Here is a 17,158-nt window from a genome sequence, read left to right as displayed (position 1 = left end):
GAGCTATTTCTAGCAGGTGCTGGAGCGAACAAGCATTCAGCACGACCGGCAAAACCCAAGCCTGGGACCGGACGAGGTCTGCGGGGAAACTGCGAGTTGGCGACAGGATGAACGCAGCTCTGCAGTCCGGGCGCCCGCACCCCTCTGGAGGTCTTTCTCCCGCTGCCCCCAAACCCTGCTGGCCGAGACTTGCAGGACGGGCCTTAGACGTGGGAGCTGGAGATGCGGGTTTGATCCGTGCCACGTGGAAACCACCGTCTAGGGGGCTCTCCCCGGGGTTCACAGACTCTCCCGCACGGTCCCTCACAGTACTTTATCTCAACAAGTTTTATTAGTGGGGAGGGGGACCCTGAGGGGGCCTGAAATATCCCCCGTACACTGGTATTTTCAGCAACTTAACAATCGCCCGCCCACCTTGGGTCATGGCTCTGTCAAGATGCGCTTCACATCTCAGTCAGGACTTCTTTCTCCTTCTCTCTTTTAAATTCGCAAAACATATTGGTGTCATCAATCAGATGAAAAGCTGACAACTTGACTTTTAAACAAATATAAACACAATGTCGAAGATTTCATATATCTCACCAATTAATGGGTAAACTGATAGAAATGCTTCAAAGAAGAGTATGAAGAACAGACAACACACAATCAGAAATGCTGAAATAAGTTGGTAAAAGATGCAAAACTGGTTAACATCCTATAGGGCAATAAAACAATGTTTGGAGTTATCTCTTCTACTGGGCAAAATTGTATCTCAACTGAGCAAAATCTTTTGTGCTGATATAAGCAAGAATCACTTGCATTATTGTCACTTTCTATAAGTTAACTTCTACCATCATAGAGTTCTAGAAAAGCCTAGTGAATAGGTCAGTTAAAGGGTCATGTTCTTATAAAATAATTCCCGGAGGGTCTGGCAGACAATGCCTAGCACTTCACTAAGGCAAGGACCCAATAATTTCTGTTGACCACTTTTAAGTCTTTGACAATTTTTTTCTGACATATATGAAATCTTATATAAGCTGTTTAACAGTAAGCCAATCAGGGGAGTGTTAGTGGAGAGGGAGACACGTTTGATCAGGTCACTTAGTTCTGACTCTTAGTTTACCTATTTATAAAACTGGGGACATATGTATTTAATTGCAGTACTGTGGTCAGGTGGAACATTTTAAAATCTTTTATGCTTTCCTTAGTTTACATGCTTTTGAAGGGGAGCAGAATATGCCACCAAGGTTGTGCCACTTTGGTATTTGGACCCAATTGCCTAAAAGAATTTAGATAGAGGGCCTGGTCCAGGAAGAGAGCTATTAGCAGAGATAATTATAAAGTGTATGGGCCAGGTGTGGTAAGCTGAGGGGGACTAGCAGGGCCTGTTTGTTCAAAGTCCTCCCTGTGTCCCATTGTCTTTGCCTGGCATGACAAACATTTGCTCACCAAACATTTGCTTTTCCCATCTTCCCATGAATTGTTTTCCTTCTCTTTGAAGCCCCAGACCCCCATCCCATTCTTTAGCTCAGGATGGCATATAAGTCAACTTGCCCTTGAGTCTCTTATCTTTGGGGCTCCCATAGATAAGAAATCAAATTTGTTTTTGTCCTATTGACCTGTTTTATGTCAATTTAATTAGTAGACTAGCCAAAAGAATCTAGAAGGATAGAAGGAAAACTTTTCCTCCCCTACACTTTCTAATTGTCTTATGTTCCCCAGATTAATAAAAATAAATGTATTCTTCTTCTTTCTTCTTCCTTTGTTCTGAATCTTTTTTCTATCCCTCCCTCCTTGATTATTTAAAATATCAGATGTATGTATTGTGAAGGGAATTCAAAATCAGCAGAGGCTCTAGAAGGCATGTGATATTTGTTTCTCAAGCCCAATACGATATGCAAGTCAACTGAAACACAAAGTCTAGCAGACCAAAGATATAACCACGGACATTAAAGACCCACAATTTGATTGATTGAAGTAACTAACTCCATCCTGCTAGAGTAGGCGTTAGTTAGGTTCCAACAGGGAGGAGGCCAACAAAGAGGAAGTTAAAGGCTGGTACTGGTAGCACTCCAGAACAAAACCACAAGAAGCCAGATTGCATCAGACAGGCCCAAGACAAAGAAGGCAGGTGGGAAACCCTGACCAAGTAAGGGTGAAAAGTCACAGAACCAAAAAAACCCAAAACCAAAACAAAACAAAAAACCAAAAACAAACCCTCCCCATGTAATAAATATTACATCCCCTAGTTAACAATGGTCAGTGAAAGATGGTAACCCAAACCCTGTATAGGCAACTCTCCCTTGAGCTCACCTGCTTTCACAATCTCTCACTTTAATAAACTTTCTACTTGCACCTCTCAACTATTGTGTCTGGTCTGTCCTTGAATTCTTTCTCGTGACAAGACCAAGAGCCTCCCAGGGACATCCTGGGGATGGGCTGGGCAGAGGCGTTGGGGCCCGGGGTTCTCCCCAGTCCACCCAACAACACTTTCTGCCCTACCATTCCAACGGGAGACCCAACATGAAGAGAGGGAGTTAACCTTGCATGGACTTGACCTTGCACATGGATACTATTCTACTATTCCAGCCACAGGAAGAGACGCTGTCCTCGTCCCCCCCACCTCAGCTCAGCCAGTAAGCCACCATACTTCAACTCCCAGTTTATTCCAATGGGCTTTTCATTTGTAACTGTCTTCCCAACTTACCCTTTTTCTCCTTATAAGAGCGTATTTCTCCTCTGTTCTCTGGACTTGCCTATGGTTTTGCCATAGCCTGTTTGTTCCAGACCGCAATTCTCTTTTATTCCCAAATAAACCATCTTTTGCTGATAAAATAATTGGCAGTTTTTGTTTTTAAGGTTAACAGGCTAATTCAGTACTGAGATAATAAATATCTTTATGGTTTAAAGGCCTTTAAAAATAATTGTTCAAAATTTAATTTGTGTGTCACTACTCAAACCGCGTTCGGAACCTCGAGGGAGAGATAACAGCGTGGTCCCTCCAGTGATGGGATGTCCCCTGCGGCTCCTCTAGCAGTTCCAAGCCGGGTCTGAACTGTGACTGCACCACGGGCCTTCTACACAAGATCTTTAAGTTTCTGAATAGAAATTGAAAGACAATTTTGAAGCTAAAGACGAGGCAGTGAGGAGTGAGCGATAGAAATGAGATATTTATGGGGCACCTGGGTGGCTCAGTGGTTGTCTGCCTTCGTCTCAGGTCATGATCCTGGGGTCTTCCCGCCACACCGCGTCCCCCCCCTCCCCCTCCGCGGGGACAGTGGCCAGCCGCGGGGAGTCCCGCCCCCGCCTGCCCCTCCCTCTGTCCTGCCCTCGCCCCGCCCTCACCCCGCCCCTCCGCCCGGTCCTCGCCCCGCCCCCGCCTGCCCCTCCCTCTGCCCGGCCCTCGCCCCGCCCCCGTCCCTGCATGCTCCTCCCTCTGCCCGGCCCTCGCCCCGCCCTCGCCCCGCCCCTCCGCCCGGTCCTCGCCCCGCCCCCGCCTGCCCCTCCCTCTGCCCGGCCCTCGCCCCGCCCCCGCTCCCGCCTGCCCCTCCCTCTGTCCTGCCCTCGCTCCGCCCCCGCCCCGCTCCGCCCGGGCCGCGCCCTGCTCCCGGGCCCCGCGCCCAGGCTCTTGCCCCCACGCCCTCCGCCCCGCGAGGGTCGCGGAGCTGCCGAGTGCGCTGGTGGAGGCGCAGGAGAGCCTAGTTTTGAATCCACACCTAGAAATCCGTGTGGGAAGCCCCAGCCGGTGAACACCGAGCTCCCGAGAAAGGGCTTCCGTTCAGATTCTGGTTCTCTTGAGTAGGTTGCAAAGGCGTCCTAGAGATGTCTGTAGGCCGCGCGTTTGAGAAGGCAGTGTGGGGTACGCCCAGAGTGGGAGACGGAGTAGAGGAGCGGGGCGCAAAAGAGGAAAAGGGAGTGTTGGTACGGTGGTTGACTGTGCTAAGGCACAAACAAATCTCTGAGAATCAAAGGGTCGTCGATAGTAGGCAGCAGAGTGGCGCAGCGGGAGCGTGCTGGGCCCATAACCCAGAGGTCGATGGATCGAAACCATCCTCTGCTACAGTGTTTTATTACTCCCAACGCGAAATCGCACGCTTTATTCCTCAAGTTCCAAAATTGCCACAGAGCACCAGGCCGACGAAACCAAGTCCCGAGCATTCATGGCCTTGACAGTGTTGCTTTACATCTCTTGTTCTCTTTCGGATCCTGTTGAAAATTGGCCATTATCAAAATTGTGTCTTTAGTCACATTTTTTTTAAAGCTCACAACGTACGGGGAAACAACGCACCATCTTACTCCTTGTCCATATGCACTGACTCTCCCCTGCTTCTTTGCTCTGCAGAGGGGCTACCGGGTCTCATGAACGAGCGAAGATCTGCAGTGACAGAGGCCGCACGCCTTTCCATCTGCCTGGTCCTTCCTGCCTTTTAATAGGATGCAGCTCAGCATAAAACGTGGAGTTAAAAAATAGAGCAAGTGGATCCAAGTGGACTCCGGTGAGCGTTGGTGGCGAGGGGGCGGCGCGTTATAGGGTCCACTGCCGTGGAAGGACGGACGAGGGGGCGCAAAAATGGCAGAACTGGCAAAAGGGAGGTTGGACAGGGGAGGGGGGCAGGGGGACGAGGAGAGGGTGAACGAAGGGAGCGTGGAGGAAGGTGAGGATGGCGAGGAAGGAATTGCAGAGCCGCGGGCTCCAGGGGGTTAGTTTCCCGGACCGAAGCCCCACTCAGGAGAGGGTGTCACGTCCATCTGGCCGTTGCTCCGCCATCAACATCCCAGGACCCCCAACTCCGAAAGAAAACACTGTTAGAAAGAACAGGAAGTGAACCTCCTGCCTTGTCCACAACCTTCCATCCTCACCGAAGTTTGGCTCTCCTGAAGTTCTTCCAGTTACCGAAGCCATTGGTGGAACGGACACCTCTTCCTCCCGGCAAGGGACCTGCGAGTCCACTGGAAGGCCGGCCCCAAGGGCTCTGTCCTCACTTGCAGGAATATTCATTCCCTCCCCAGTGGATCCCACCGTGTTCTGAGCCACTTTCCTGGCAATCCTCCTGCAGTAACTATCACCCGGTAATTGTGGAAGGAAGAATTGCAATGCTCAGTGCCATCAAGCTCGGGTGCGGCGCCGCGCTGGAGGGTGTGACCCGCGCACCGGGAAGACGCTGGTAGTTTCTGAAACCGTGAACGTTAACTAGCGCTTCCTGGAGCTCTTATTTATAGAGTGAACGAAGGCAACTTACGCGAGGCCTGGGTAGCTCAGTCGGTAGAGCATCAGACTTTTAATCTGAGGGTCCAGGGTTCAAGTCCCTGTTCAGGCGATAACCGCTCCTTTTATTTCGGTAAGGTCTGGATTCACTTAGAACACCTCTGGAGTGGGGTATCCATAACAGCCAAAACAAAGGCATATCCTTGAAGTGGTTTATGTTCTAGTGTTTCAGTAATTACCTCTTCCCAATATTAATTAAAACGTGGTCCCAAGATGCCAAAAGGAATTGAAAAAGGGCTTGATGTAAAAATAATACACAAGGGACGCAATTACTAAGTCAGCCATTCTAAAGTTCCCTTGACGTGCTTCATTCATCTTGGAGTGGCGGGGGAGCATTTTAGGGGGACCTGACAAGAATTTAAGAGAGCAGTGACTCTGTCCAGTCGTCTCTGAGGCTCCCCACAGTTTGGACCGACTCTCCCTACACAAAAAAATGTGTAGCATCTTAAAAGCCCCTGGTTGTTAAAGCTATAATATGCAAACACATTTTTGAAATGGTCTTACCTGTCTTTTTTGTCTTTACATTACAAAGTTTCTGTTGTTATCCAGGGATTTCGATTATGGTTGAAGACCCTGAACCTGGGCTCCAAGAGCACGGTTTCTCTGGGCAGTGTGTTCAATCACGCGGCTGTGAATTCGGTTTTGGTAATTCTGTATACTTTTAGCCTGATGATATGAAATAGAAATACTGCACCCGCGTTCATTGTGTCAGTTCTCTCCTTCTTTGTTGTTATATTATTAGTTTGAAATAATCAGGTGTGTGCCATTTTGAATCCCTATCCGGTCCTTGTTTATGTTATTTATTATTTTTGTACACACATGAAAGATAACATCATTCTAAAAGTCAAAACTCTGCAGGGAGATGTACTGAGAGAAATGTCACTCACCCCAATGGTTCTCTCGCTTTTCCTCTGTCTGTCTCTCTCCATTCACTCCCACCTGCTCTCTGTGGGTCATCAGTCTCTCCGGGTTCTGGTTTACCCTTCCTGGATCTCTTTTTGAATAAACACGCAGATACATAATTTTTAAGTTTCCCCTTCTTTCTTAAGCTAAAGGTAGAATGCTATAGATGTTGATTTGCACTTAATGTTTTCACTTAAGGATAGATCCTAGGTATTGCTCTGTCAGTTCATAGAGATATTCCCTGTTCTTTTTTATATTTTTACAGCTGCATACGTACTCCATTATGTGGAAGTAACAGTTTATTTAACCACTTTCTTTTGCATGAGCTTTTAGGTTGTTTGCAGTTACAGACAATACTGCAACAAATAAATAGACACATGTGTATTTTCATTCTGTTGAAGGTAGATTTTCAGAGTAAATCACTAGATTTGAGATTGTTGGAAGAAATGATGAATGCATATGCAATCTTGTTAGATATACCCAAATTCCCCTCCATAAATGTTGTATCAATTTGTATTCCCACTAGCAATAAATAAGACTGCCTGTTTCCCAGATCTTTGACATGCTCTTTAATTTTTGCAAATCTAAAAGCAGAAAAATAGCATCTCAGTTTGGTCTCAATTTGCATTTCTTTATCTATTAGAGAGTTTGGACACATATTCATATATATAAGGGCCCTTTTTCTATCTTTAAAAAGATTGTCTATTAACATCTTTTGACTATTTTACGATGAAATTTTGGATTTTTTTCAATCGTTAATTGTTAATTAATCGTTAATTGTTTATCTCTATATTAGGGATATTAACACTTTATCTGTGATATGTATTGCAAATACTCCTTCTTCTTCTCCTCCTCCCCCAAATTTGTCAGCTGTTTTTAGTTTGTTTATCATATTTCTTGAAATGTAAATATTTTTAGATATTTAAATATACCAAATTGTGGTATTCACAAATGAATAGACAAATAGCTCAGTGCAATAAGATACAAAGTCCAGAAATAAACCAGATCACATAAGGACATTTAGTATATGATAGAGAATGCATTTCAAACCACAGGTGCAAAGATAGACTTTGATAAATAGCTCAGGAACAACATTCCTAGAATTGGAGAGTTAAGGCCTTGCCCTGGATGAGGCTTCAGCTTCAGGGAATGGTTTGACCTTCTGTCCAAACCACTCAAACTTTCTCCATATCAGCAATAAGGCTGTTTCACTTTCTTATCATTCGTGTCTTCCCTGGAATAACATTTTTAATTTCCTTCAAGAACGTTCCCTTTGCATTCACAACTTGGCTCACTGTTTGGCACAAGAGGCCTGGCTTTCAGCCTGTCTCGGCTTTCGACATGCTTTCCTCCCTTGACCATTGCTAGCTTTGATTTAAAGCGAGAGACACACCATTCCTCCTTTCACTTGAACAATTAGAGGCCATTGTAGGGTTACTAATTGGCCTAATTTCAATACTGTTGTGTCTCCAGAAATACAAAGGCCAAGGAGTGGGAGGGGAATGGGGATGGGCCGGCCAGTCAGAGCATACAGAACATTGATGAAGTAAGTTCACTCTCTTATTTGGGTGCGGTTCATGGCACCCCAAAAACAATTACAACATAACATCAAAGGTCACCGGTCACAGATCACCGCAACAAATATAATAATAACAAAAGAGTTTGAAATATCGTCAGAATTACCAAAGTGTGACCAGGGCACACGAAGTAAGCGAATGCGGTTGGGAAAATGGCGCCAGCAAACTTGCTCACCGCAGGGTTGCCACAAACCTGCAGTTTGTAAAAAACAATAAAAGCAATAAAGCAAAGCTCAAGAAGGCAAAGTGTGCATGTATATCTTGTGAGTACCTTCCTAGAAGACAAATTGTTGATTTGTAAGGTTATGTAAATGTTTTAACTATGTGAGGTTATAACAAACTGTTTTTCCAAAGCTGTAAAAATGTGTGCCCCTGTCTTAGTCCGCTGGGGCCACCATGACAAATGACCATAGACTTGGTGGCTTATAAACAACAGAAATTTCTTTCTCAGTTTTAGAGGCTGGGACGTCTGAGATCAAGGCGCTGACAGCTTCAGCTGTTCGCTGAGAGCGTCCTGGTTCCTAAACCACTGTCTTCTCACTGAGTCCTCATGGGTTGGAAGGTCAGGAGAGCTCTTTGGGGTCTCCTTTAAAGGGCACTAATTCTATTCAGTGGGGACTACCTCATGACCTAATCACCTCAAAGGACCCACTTCCTAATACCATCACATTGGAGATCAAGATTTCAACATATGAATTTGGGGGTACGCATTCAGTCCATAACATTCTGCTCCATGTAATTCAACCCGAGTCCAAGGGCCTGAGAACCAGGAGTGCCAAAGGCAGAAGAAAATCTGTGTTTCCAACTTGAGCAATCAGGCAGGAGGGGCTGAATTCTTTCTCTGCCTTTTTGTTCTCTCGAGACTCTCAAGGGCTTGAATGATGCTCATCCACATTGTGGAGGGCAAAAGGCTTCAGTGAATCCACTCATTCAAGTGCTAATTTCACCCAGAAACACCCTTACAGACACACCTAGAAACAATGTTCAGCCAAATATCTGGGTACCCTGTGATCCAGGCAAAGTAACACGTGAAATTAACCACCATGGTGTCTTTGGGCAATGTATAAAGGGATATTGTTTACTCGAATCCTCTCCAGCTGTTGTTATTTTTGTACATTACATTTTTATCCTATCAAGTGGAAGTAAGTTTATGGCAGAATGGCTTCCATTTTTGTATCACGATGACATTGAACATCTCTACGTATGTTTGGATTTATACATTTGAATTTTCTCCTGAATTCCAGTTTATTTATTTATGTGACTGCCCATTTTTCTATTGGGTTGATGTGCTTGGCTCTTTCATGTGTGGGAGTTCTTGATACATTTTTTTCTTTTTCTCATCAGTTTCTTGCAATTCCATTCAATCATTCATTTGAATTGCAATTAACCTTTCTCAGTGTAACTTGTGTTTTCATTTTAAGCGATAATTTGGTTAAAAGAAACTTCATTTCATTCACGCAAACCCATTCTTGAACCTTGCGGCGTTTCTGTGTCGTATTTAACCGGTCTCTCCCAGTCGTTGCTGTTCCAATACACGTTCTCACGAGATAGCCCTCCTCTTTCTGCTAATTTGGGATCAAGAGGGCTCCATTCCTCAGGCTGTATTTCCCAAACCAACTTCCCACCTGACTGCAGTTTAGTTTAGTGAATAAAATGCACTGATGGGAGATTAGAGCACAAAAGGGATAGAGTAGCCAGGTAACTTCCACCCCTCTTTCTACTCTGGACACCATCTTTTGCAGTAGCTGCATAGTCTCCTTGGTTTCAGTTCTCAGTGAACCGGGGCTAGTGTGATTAGATCTGGGGTCTAATTCCAATTCCCCTCTCTTTCCAAAGGTATGATGGTACTTTGCTTTTCTTTCTTGGAAGCTTTTGAGGATATCTTCATGTGTACAGAGCATTAACTTTTTGAATGTAAGTTAAATTTTAGGAAAATGCTGAGATTGGATGATGAGTAGCAAAAGGGGCAGCCCTCCCACGTCTGTGCTCAGAGTGATTCACATCCCATGCTCCTTGGTGCTCTACAACACAGAGATGCTGGACCATGGAAGCCGCGTTCCCCAACTTGCTCGGTCGGGTGGCTTCTGGTTGGGTTTAAATCAGTGTTCAGCACTGGATGGAGATGAGAGGAGAGAAGCAAGAGTGGAAGCAGGCTTTACAAACCCCCGCTTGGCCCTAGCTGCACCTCCTCAAAGCATCAAATGCCTTCAAGGCACATCTGCTGTGGTTTCAAGTTCTCCCAGGTAACCTGGCCTTTGAACGTTTGGTGGCTTTCCATGTAGATAGTCTCTGTCCCATTGATCACATCAGTTCTTCTATCATTAATGTAGCCAGTTTACTATATTAAATTTCTCCACATCGTTACCCAGGACAGTATAAACAAGTTCCTGATTGATTCATATACATGCTACCGAGAGTTTTAAATTTTGTTTTTGACATTTATATCCTTGATCTTTCTAGTGTTAATCTTTATCCAATTTCATATTTCCATCCATGGGAATACAATATTTTTTCCTAGCTCCACTTATTAAATAGCTTGGACTCTCCCCTGCACTGGCATACCACCACTGTCCATATACCAAACCATATAAACACACAATCTCTTCTGAGCTCTCTGTCCTATTTAATCAATTTGAGGTTCAATGCCAGTGCCTGTATTGAAATATTTTAATTCCTGGAGTGTCTAATAAGTTCTGTAAGCTTGTTGGCAATCCTCCCCTTATTTTTAGTAAAAGTGTCCTTGATATTATAGGCCCTATACACTTACATAGAATTTTACAACAAGGTCTTGGAAATTTTATCAAGTTCTTGGAAAACACTGTTGGAATTTATATTGGAATTACATTGAGTTCATAGATCAAATTAGGAAGAAATGATATCATTGAGATATTAAGTCCCCCATCCATAAAATTATATACTTCTCCATTTATTTAGGTCTTTAATGTCTCTTTTGAAAATAGGGTATTTTGTCATTTTACCTTTTTTAATATTTTTAGAAAGTTTGTATTTTTAACTGTTAGTTATGGTCCTCATCGTGTCATTTAAGAGCTTTGTTCTCCTCTTTCTTTAGACAATCTCTTCTGCTTTTTCGTCCGAGCAACAATAACATAGCACTATATATTCCTCCCTCCCAGCTCCCTGCTCTTTCAGCCACCACCAGTTTTAATCAGCACATTTCCAGCTCTTGGTGCATATTTTGGTGCAGTCAACTAAGTTTATGCATAAACAGTTTATCTTCTATTTTTATTTGTAGGGGGCTAAATAGCATCCCTTGGAAAGTCTATCCAGAACCTCAGAATGTGACCTTACTTGGAAAAAGGTTTTTGCAGATGTAATGAGTTAAATTAAGATTAGTTAAATTAAATTACAGTGGATCCTAAATCCAGTGGCTGGTGTCTTTGTTAAGGACACACAGAGACAGACAGAGGCAGAGATTGGGATGGGTATAGGCCAAGGAGCCGGGAGCACTGCCCAGAGCCACAAGAAGCTGGGAAGAAGCCAAGAAAGCGTCTTCCCTACAGCCTTCAGAGACAGCCCTGCCCCTGACATCTTGATCTCTGACTGCTCGTCTCCAGAACTGAGAGATCACACATTTCTAGGGTTTGTAGTGATTTGTTCTGAAGCGGTAGGAAACGTATTGTTGTTCTCTCAGGATACACATTCATTTCAGTAATTGACCTCCAGTATGTCTTCAATTCTTTGCTACCTTGAGTTGCTACAATGACTATCTCCTATGAAGCCCCCTGTGGAACTAACTGAGCTGGAATTTCACTGAGGAATATTCCTAATAGTGGGATTTCCACAACTAAAAGGCTATGCAAAAATAAGAACTCATTTAATGCCAACGCTGGGAAATCTAAGATATAGATTTTGAGAGTAAGCTCTTACTTGTACTCCATGTAGAAATTCATACATAACACCTGCGATTCTTACTGTGGCAAACCGAAAAAGAGGCAGTACATCTAACTCAGAGTGATCCGAGAAAATGTCCCAGGGGAAGGTGACCTTTGAGGCAAATCTAAAATAAGGAATAAACTTGAAGCGAAGAAGGAGGAAAGTTATTTTGGGGGTGGGGGGAAGGCTTTTTGAAAATGTTTAATGCATTTCTTGCTGTTAAGGAACATTTCTTTGCTATGAGTGATAAAACCATATGCAGCAATGTCTAATCTTTGGTGGGCTGTCGTTTTTAGATTTTCGAAGTCACATTGCGAAATCTGTTTTATAGAATTTTGTAACAGATGACTCTTGTAGAGATGGGTGAATGTCCCAGGAATTCCGTGCACAGGAAAGAAAGGCCAGAACCCACCGTGTGAATCCTCTGTAATCAAGACTTTGCAAGTGGGAGCACGTCCTCCTCGTTAGTATAGTGGTGAGTATCCCCGCCTGTCACGCGGGAGACCGGGGTTCGATTCCCCGACGGGGAGGGAGCAGCCGCTCCTTTTGCCTCCGCCCTTTTCAGAGTTAACAAACTTTCCCGGGGTGGCTCCCTGGAAACGAGGTCTTCCTGCTCGGATTCCATCTCCAGTTTTAAGGCGAATTCCCGCGCGTTGGTTTACCGCCGGCCTTGGCAGGGCATCCGCGGCCGCTTTCCCGCTCGGGTTCAAACTGCGCCCTGGAAACTGTGCGGGATGTTGCGCCGGGAACCGATCTGCAGACTGTCGGGGGTGCGCGCGGGGGGGGGGGGGCGTGTCGTGTCTCCCCGCGGCGGTGTGTCCAGGCGCTGCAGCCGGGCGGGGCTGCGGGAGGACGTGCTTGCGGCCGGCAGGGACGGACACCTGCCGGGACAGGTAAGGAGACCGAGGGCGGTGCCCTGGAGCACCCGGGGCGCGGGACGCGGCGCATTGGGCAGGGCGGGCGCTCGGGGACCGAGCAGGGTGGAGGCGAAGGGGCGGGAGCAAGAAGAAACCTCGGGAGGTCGCGCACCGTTGAATGGCAGGTGTGTCAGTCGTGGGACTTGAACCCCTGACTCCCTGCAGCCAGAACGCCGCCCGCAGAGACTACCCGGCTCTACGATTTCCCTATCGTTGCGGTCAAAGCTCTAGGCAATATTGATCAAAATCGCTTTCAGGAAAGATAGAGTTTTTAAAAAGTCTGCACGATGTAGCCATTCAGATTTGCCTCCGAACTGAAGCGGCGGGAAAGGACGAGCTTCGGTAGAGCTGACAAGAAAATGAAGCAGCTCAACCTGTTTTTTGGGAAAGTAGCGGAAACCGTAAGCACCTTGAATCAAGGATAGCTGTGTTTGAATTGAGGCTGCATCGCTTACATAGTGGGTGACGTCTTAGGGTGCTGTGCCCCCCAGTCCCCTCTCTGCACCTGTACATTTAGGATAACAACGTCTACCCCAAGAGTCTTCAGGAGATATTAATAAATGAGTCATTAATGGGAACTGGTTAGCAATCTATAGGACAATAATACTTGAAATTATCTTTTTTTGTTGGGCCACATTTACTTGAATTGCTGTGGACAAATATCACTTGCATTGCAAGTCAACTTGTACCATACAAAACTCAAGAATAGTTTAGTAAAAAGGAATTCAGTTAAAGGTGCACACTCAGAACCAAATAATTTCCAAAAGCCTATCAGACAATGTCCAAAACTTCCCTGAAAGGACACCCAATACTTTTCTCTTGTCCATTTCCAAAACTTTGACAATTTTTTTTGACACAGGTGAACCTTGACATAAGTTGTTATATAGTGTTTCAAACTGAGTAAACATGGAAGTATTAGCAGAGACAGGTGTTGTAAGCCAGTATTTCTCCCACTTTAAGCGCTTCGGGATTACCTGGGTATTTTTGTCAAATGCACATTCTCCCCTAGTAGATACAGTGTGTGTCTGGACATTCTGTATTTCTAGCAAGATCTCCAGTTATGGAGATGTTGGTGGTACAGGAACCAACCACCCTTGGGAAAACTCTCAATGTACATTAGAATGTTGCTGTACGTTAGAATCACCTAGAAGCTTCTAAAATCCCTGATGGAGGGTGGCACCCAAGCCAATTAAAGTAGAATGTCTGGAGGTGGGAGCCAGCCTCCAATAGGTGTTGGAAATTCCCAGGTGATCTCAGTGGGCCTCAAAGTTTGGGAGCCATTAGTCATTTCTCTGTCATTGGTTATTCTGATTATGTTACTAACATATTCAAATGTTTATTGTATTTAATATAAAATCTAAACTATTTGTATAGCATTTTTAAAAAACCCCTAGTTATCTAGCCTAGATCGTCATGTACCTATCTACCCATCATATAACAACAAAAGTAACTTCGTGTTTCTCCTCCAAATCATAGAGTCACCACAGAATGCCAAAGGGTGCAGCGGGGATAACGTGTTTTAATTCTGCTCCACTTTGCCTTTAGAGACTTTAGGTGGCAGATGAGGGATAACAGAGAGGGAAGCAGAGAAGAGAGAAGAGGGAAAAAGGAGGAGAGGGGACTGGGGAACGGTAGAGAGAAGGAAGGAGGGGGAATGAGCAGCGGAAACACCTACTGAGAAGTGAGAAGTGGGTTCTGAGGGAAACGGTCTTTTCCAGTTGAAGAAGGCCTCTGAAGTGTGCACCACATCCCTTTTTTTTCTGACTCTAAACAACCTGCAAAATCCCAATTATGAAAGTGCAGGGAAAACTCCAAAGGGGGAAACAGACTCATATGCCCTGCTTTGTAATTTTGACCTTCAGCTCTCTCTCCCTATCTTTCACTTTCCTGAATAATTAAATGAGCTCCAGTCATTGGACTCATCTCTCCTCAGATTCATAAAGGAACCTCATGTCCTGCTCTTCGTGCCCTGTAAGAATAATGATGTCCCTGGGCCCCTGCTCTGCCCACCTACCCGCTTTCTGCAATCCCTGACTGACTCCAGTGAAAACACTCCGAAATGGAACCTGCTCTTGTTTGAGCTCAACTTTTCTCCTTCATTTCCCATGCAGTTGTGTGCATAAATCCTCCGTTTAGCAAATGTACAATGTGGAGGTTAAATGATCTGCTCAGTGATAAAGGCTCTGGCACCAGTCCGAGACCCTAGGTAATTGATCCACACTTTTGGGAGATGTTGAAGCTGTAGATTCCTTCAGCTCATCTGGGAGATCTCATCCTTTCACTGACTGAGTTAAGTACTGAAGGGCAGGCGAGAAATTCGATCTGGAGAACAAACAGCAAACTTTTGATCTTTTAATATGTGTTTCTGTTGAGGAGCTATTTGACATTTTTACGTCAGGCACATCTAGATACAGAGGATTCTGCTGCTCTGTCTGGTGGAGGATTTCTGAGGTCCATTTTAAGGCAGGGGAAAACCCCCACAACTTTTCAGACATGGTGTTCTTCTCCTGCAGATATATGACAGTGGAAATGAAGAAAACAATGATGAGGCAGAGGCAATCTTGCTTTGCACACACAGTACCCACCAGGTGAAAACCTTGACTTTTTGTCCAAAGTGCAGTTAAAATCTTACAAAAGTCTATATAGTGCTGGACACAGAACAAATGCAAAGAACCTCGTTTCAAGAGCTTTTACAGCATATTTAAATCTCAGAAGGAGAGTAGCTTTTTCTTTTTACGATTTTATTTTTAAGTAATCGCTACACCCAACGTGGGACTCGAATTCACAACCCTAATATCCAGAGTCACAGGCTCTACCGACTGAGCCAGCCAGGCGCCCCAAGAAGGGTAGCTATTTAATGAACACACAAGGTGGATGGCGAACACAATCTCAAAATGTGTTTGTATTTTTGTTCACCAACTACGTTTTGCAGAGTGGGCAAGACTTGTAGTACTACCATCAGGTGAAAGAGCTGGGGAACCCCAGAAATCACCGCTCTCAGTTTATGTTCTAGTAGGATCTAATCAAACTGCACCCCACCTTCCAGGGAGTCACCCCCACAGAATGACAGGGAATTTTAAAAGGGCAGAATTCATAGTAATTCTGTGACAAGTTTTTTATTGTTCTTGTCTTTCTTTCTATCACCCACAATTCCAAATTCCCTTGCAAAGTCTAGGACCTGTTTAGTTTGTTCTTAGAAGGTATAATTACATGAAGCTAAGATTAGGCCTGAAAGTCTGTAAAGAAGTTGAGTTCATTTGGGCGACATGTAGGGTCCCTCTTTCGCACGTGGCTGAACTAAAATGTACACATGATGCCTGAACAGGGACTTGAACCCTGGACCCTCAGATTAAAAGTCTGATGCTCTACCAACTGAGCTACCCAGGCTCTTAGCGAAAGTGGTTAATTTATTTTATAAATAACTAAATTCCATAAAACAATCTGGATTACCAGGAAGGGCTGGAGTGATCCAAGGTTTCAGGAACTTCGAGGACCTTCCAAAAGTGTGGCTCCATTACCCGGGTCATCGAATTCTTAAGCAGATCAGGTAACGGCCACACTGTACATTCATCCAACAGCCGGTTCATGCGCACAACTCCCGGGAGAACGAAGCGTCTTCCTAGAGTCAGTCATTGCCGAAGGTGATTCGCGGGTTTGGGCAGAAGGACCCTCGGGGACAGTATTTAATCCGCAGATGTTTGAAGAGCCGAGGCTCAGGCTCCCTCACCAACCCGTGGGGGAAACCGGGACGAGGTGACCACTTTTAGGAACGATTGTGCAGTAATCGAGGAGCATCTTCAAGAGAATGAAAGAGAAGATGGAGACAGGAGAGGAAGGTTATAACCTTGACACGGGCCGGGGAATTAAGTCCGGTTGTCCCCTTCGGTATTTTCCCGGTGGTTTCAGAAATGGGATGTCTGGGGTCCTTAGGGCTGCGGGGGGAAATGCAAGGCCGCCTCTAGCTTTGTCCTCCACGTTTCATCGTGAGCCCCAACTCGTTCCAAGACACGAATGGCCGGCAGTTGAGGAAATAGTGCTCGTGGCTGATGAAACATTTTTTGAGCACCTGTAGAGAGAGAGCCTGGGGACAAAATCCTACCCCAAAGGCGGCCGCGGCGCCCACTTCCTGGGGGAGCTGTACCCGCCCTGCCCTGTCTAACCCAGGACTACTTACTTGTGAGCCAGTCATTATTTTATCATTTAAGACGTTCTTCATTGGTTTTTCTATTCATGAAGACAAATGCAGTTCTGACCAAATGCGAAGAAAATAATGCATAAACTTCATGCGGTACCCACGATGCCACCTACCACGAAATAATGTGCAAGTGTTATTTTATTACGTAAATTACACAGAATCTCGGGAATTACAAACGCTGTGACAAACATAAACCCGGGGGAGAAAACATTTAGTCATTTGGACTTAACCTAAAACATAAAGCAGCCCGCCAGCTTCCTCTTGCAAGGGCAGTTCCAGTACTTTCGACCGGGGGGTTAGAGGGGCGTGTAAGCCCCTCCCCGCCGCCCCCTCCTTGCCTGTGCGCGCTCCGCACCTCACAGCCCCGCTCGCGCTCTGCGCGCCTCCCCCGGCGCCACCGCGTCAGCCCCCGGCTTCCCGCAGACCG

General features: G+C 45.4%; 1 long non-coding RNA gene and 4 other non-coding genes across 5 annotated transcripts; 3 read left to right on the top strand and 2 right to left on the bottom strand.

The window, feature by feature from the left end:
- Positions 1–3,967: 3,967 nt before the first annotated feature.
- Positions 3,968–4,039, top strand: TRNAM-CAU. Its single transcript has one exon. It is a non-coding gene; the product is annotated as a tRNA-Met (tRNA).
- A 1,185-nt stretch (positions 4,040–5,224) lies between these two features.
- TRNAK-UUU lies at positions 5,225–5,297 on the top strand. Its single transcript has one exon. It is a non-coding gene; the product is annotated as a tRNA-Lys (tRNA).
- Positions 5,298–12,077: 6,780 nt separating this feature from the next.
- TRNAD-GUC lies at positions 12,078–12,149 on the top strand. Its single transcript has one exon. It is a non-coding gene; the product is annotated as a tRNA-Asp (tRNA).
- Positions 12,150–14,891: 2,742 nt separating this feature from the next.
- On the bottom strand, positions 14,892–17,075 carry LOC113926900. Its single transcript, XR_003521440.1, has 4 exons — positions 16,962–17,075; positions 16,711–16,840; positions 15,987–16,331; positions 14,892–15,043 (listed from the first exon to the last, which is right to left on the bottom strand). It is a non-coding gene; the product is annotated as an uncharacterized LOC113926900 (long non-coding RNA).
- Positions 15,851–15,923, bottom strand: TRNAK-UUU. The gene has a single exon. It is a non-coding gene; the product is annotated as a tRNA-Lys (tRNA).
- Positions 17,076–17,158: the final 83 nt, after the last annotated feature.

The sequence above is a fragment of the Zalophus californianus genome, chromosome 7 (genome assembly GCF_009762305.2).
Source record: "Zalophus californianus isolate mZalCal1 chromosome 7, mZalCal1.pri.v2, whole genome shotgun sequence".
Classification (NCBI taxonomy): Eukaryota; Metazoa; Chordata; class Mammalia; order Carnivora; family Otariidae; genus Zalophus; species Zalophus californianus.
Note: the sequence above shows the minus strand (reverse complement) of the source record. Positions and strands in the feature narration are given on the sequence as shown.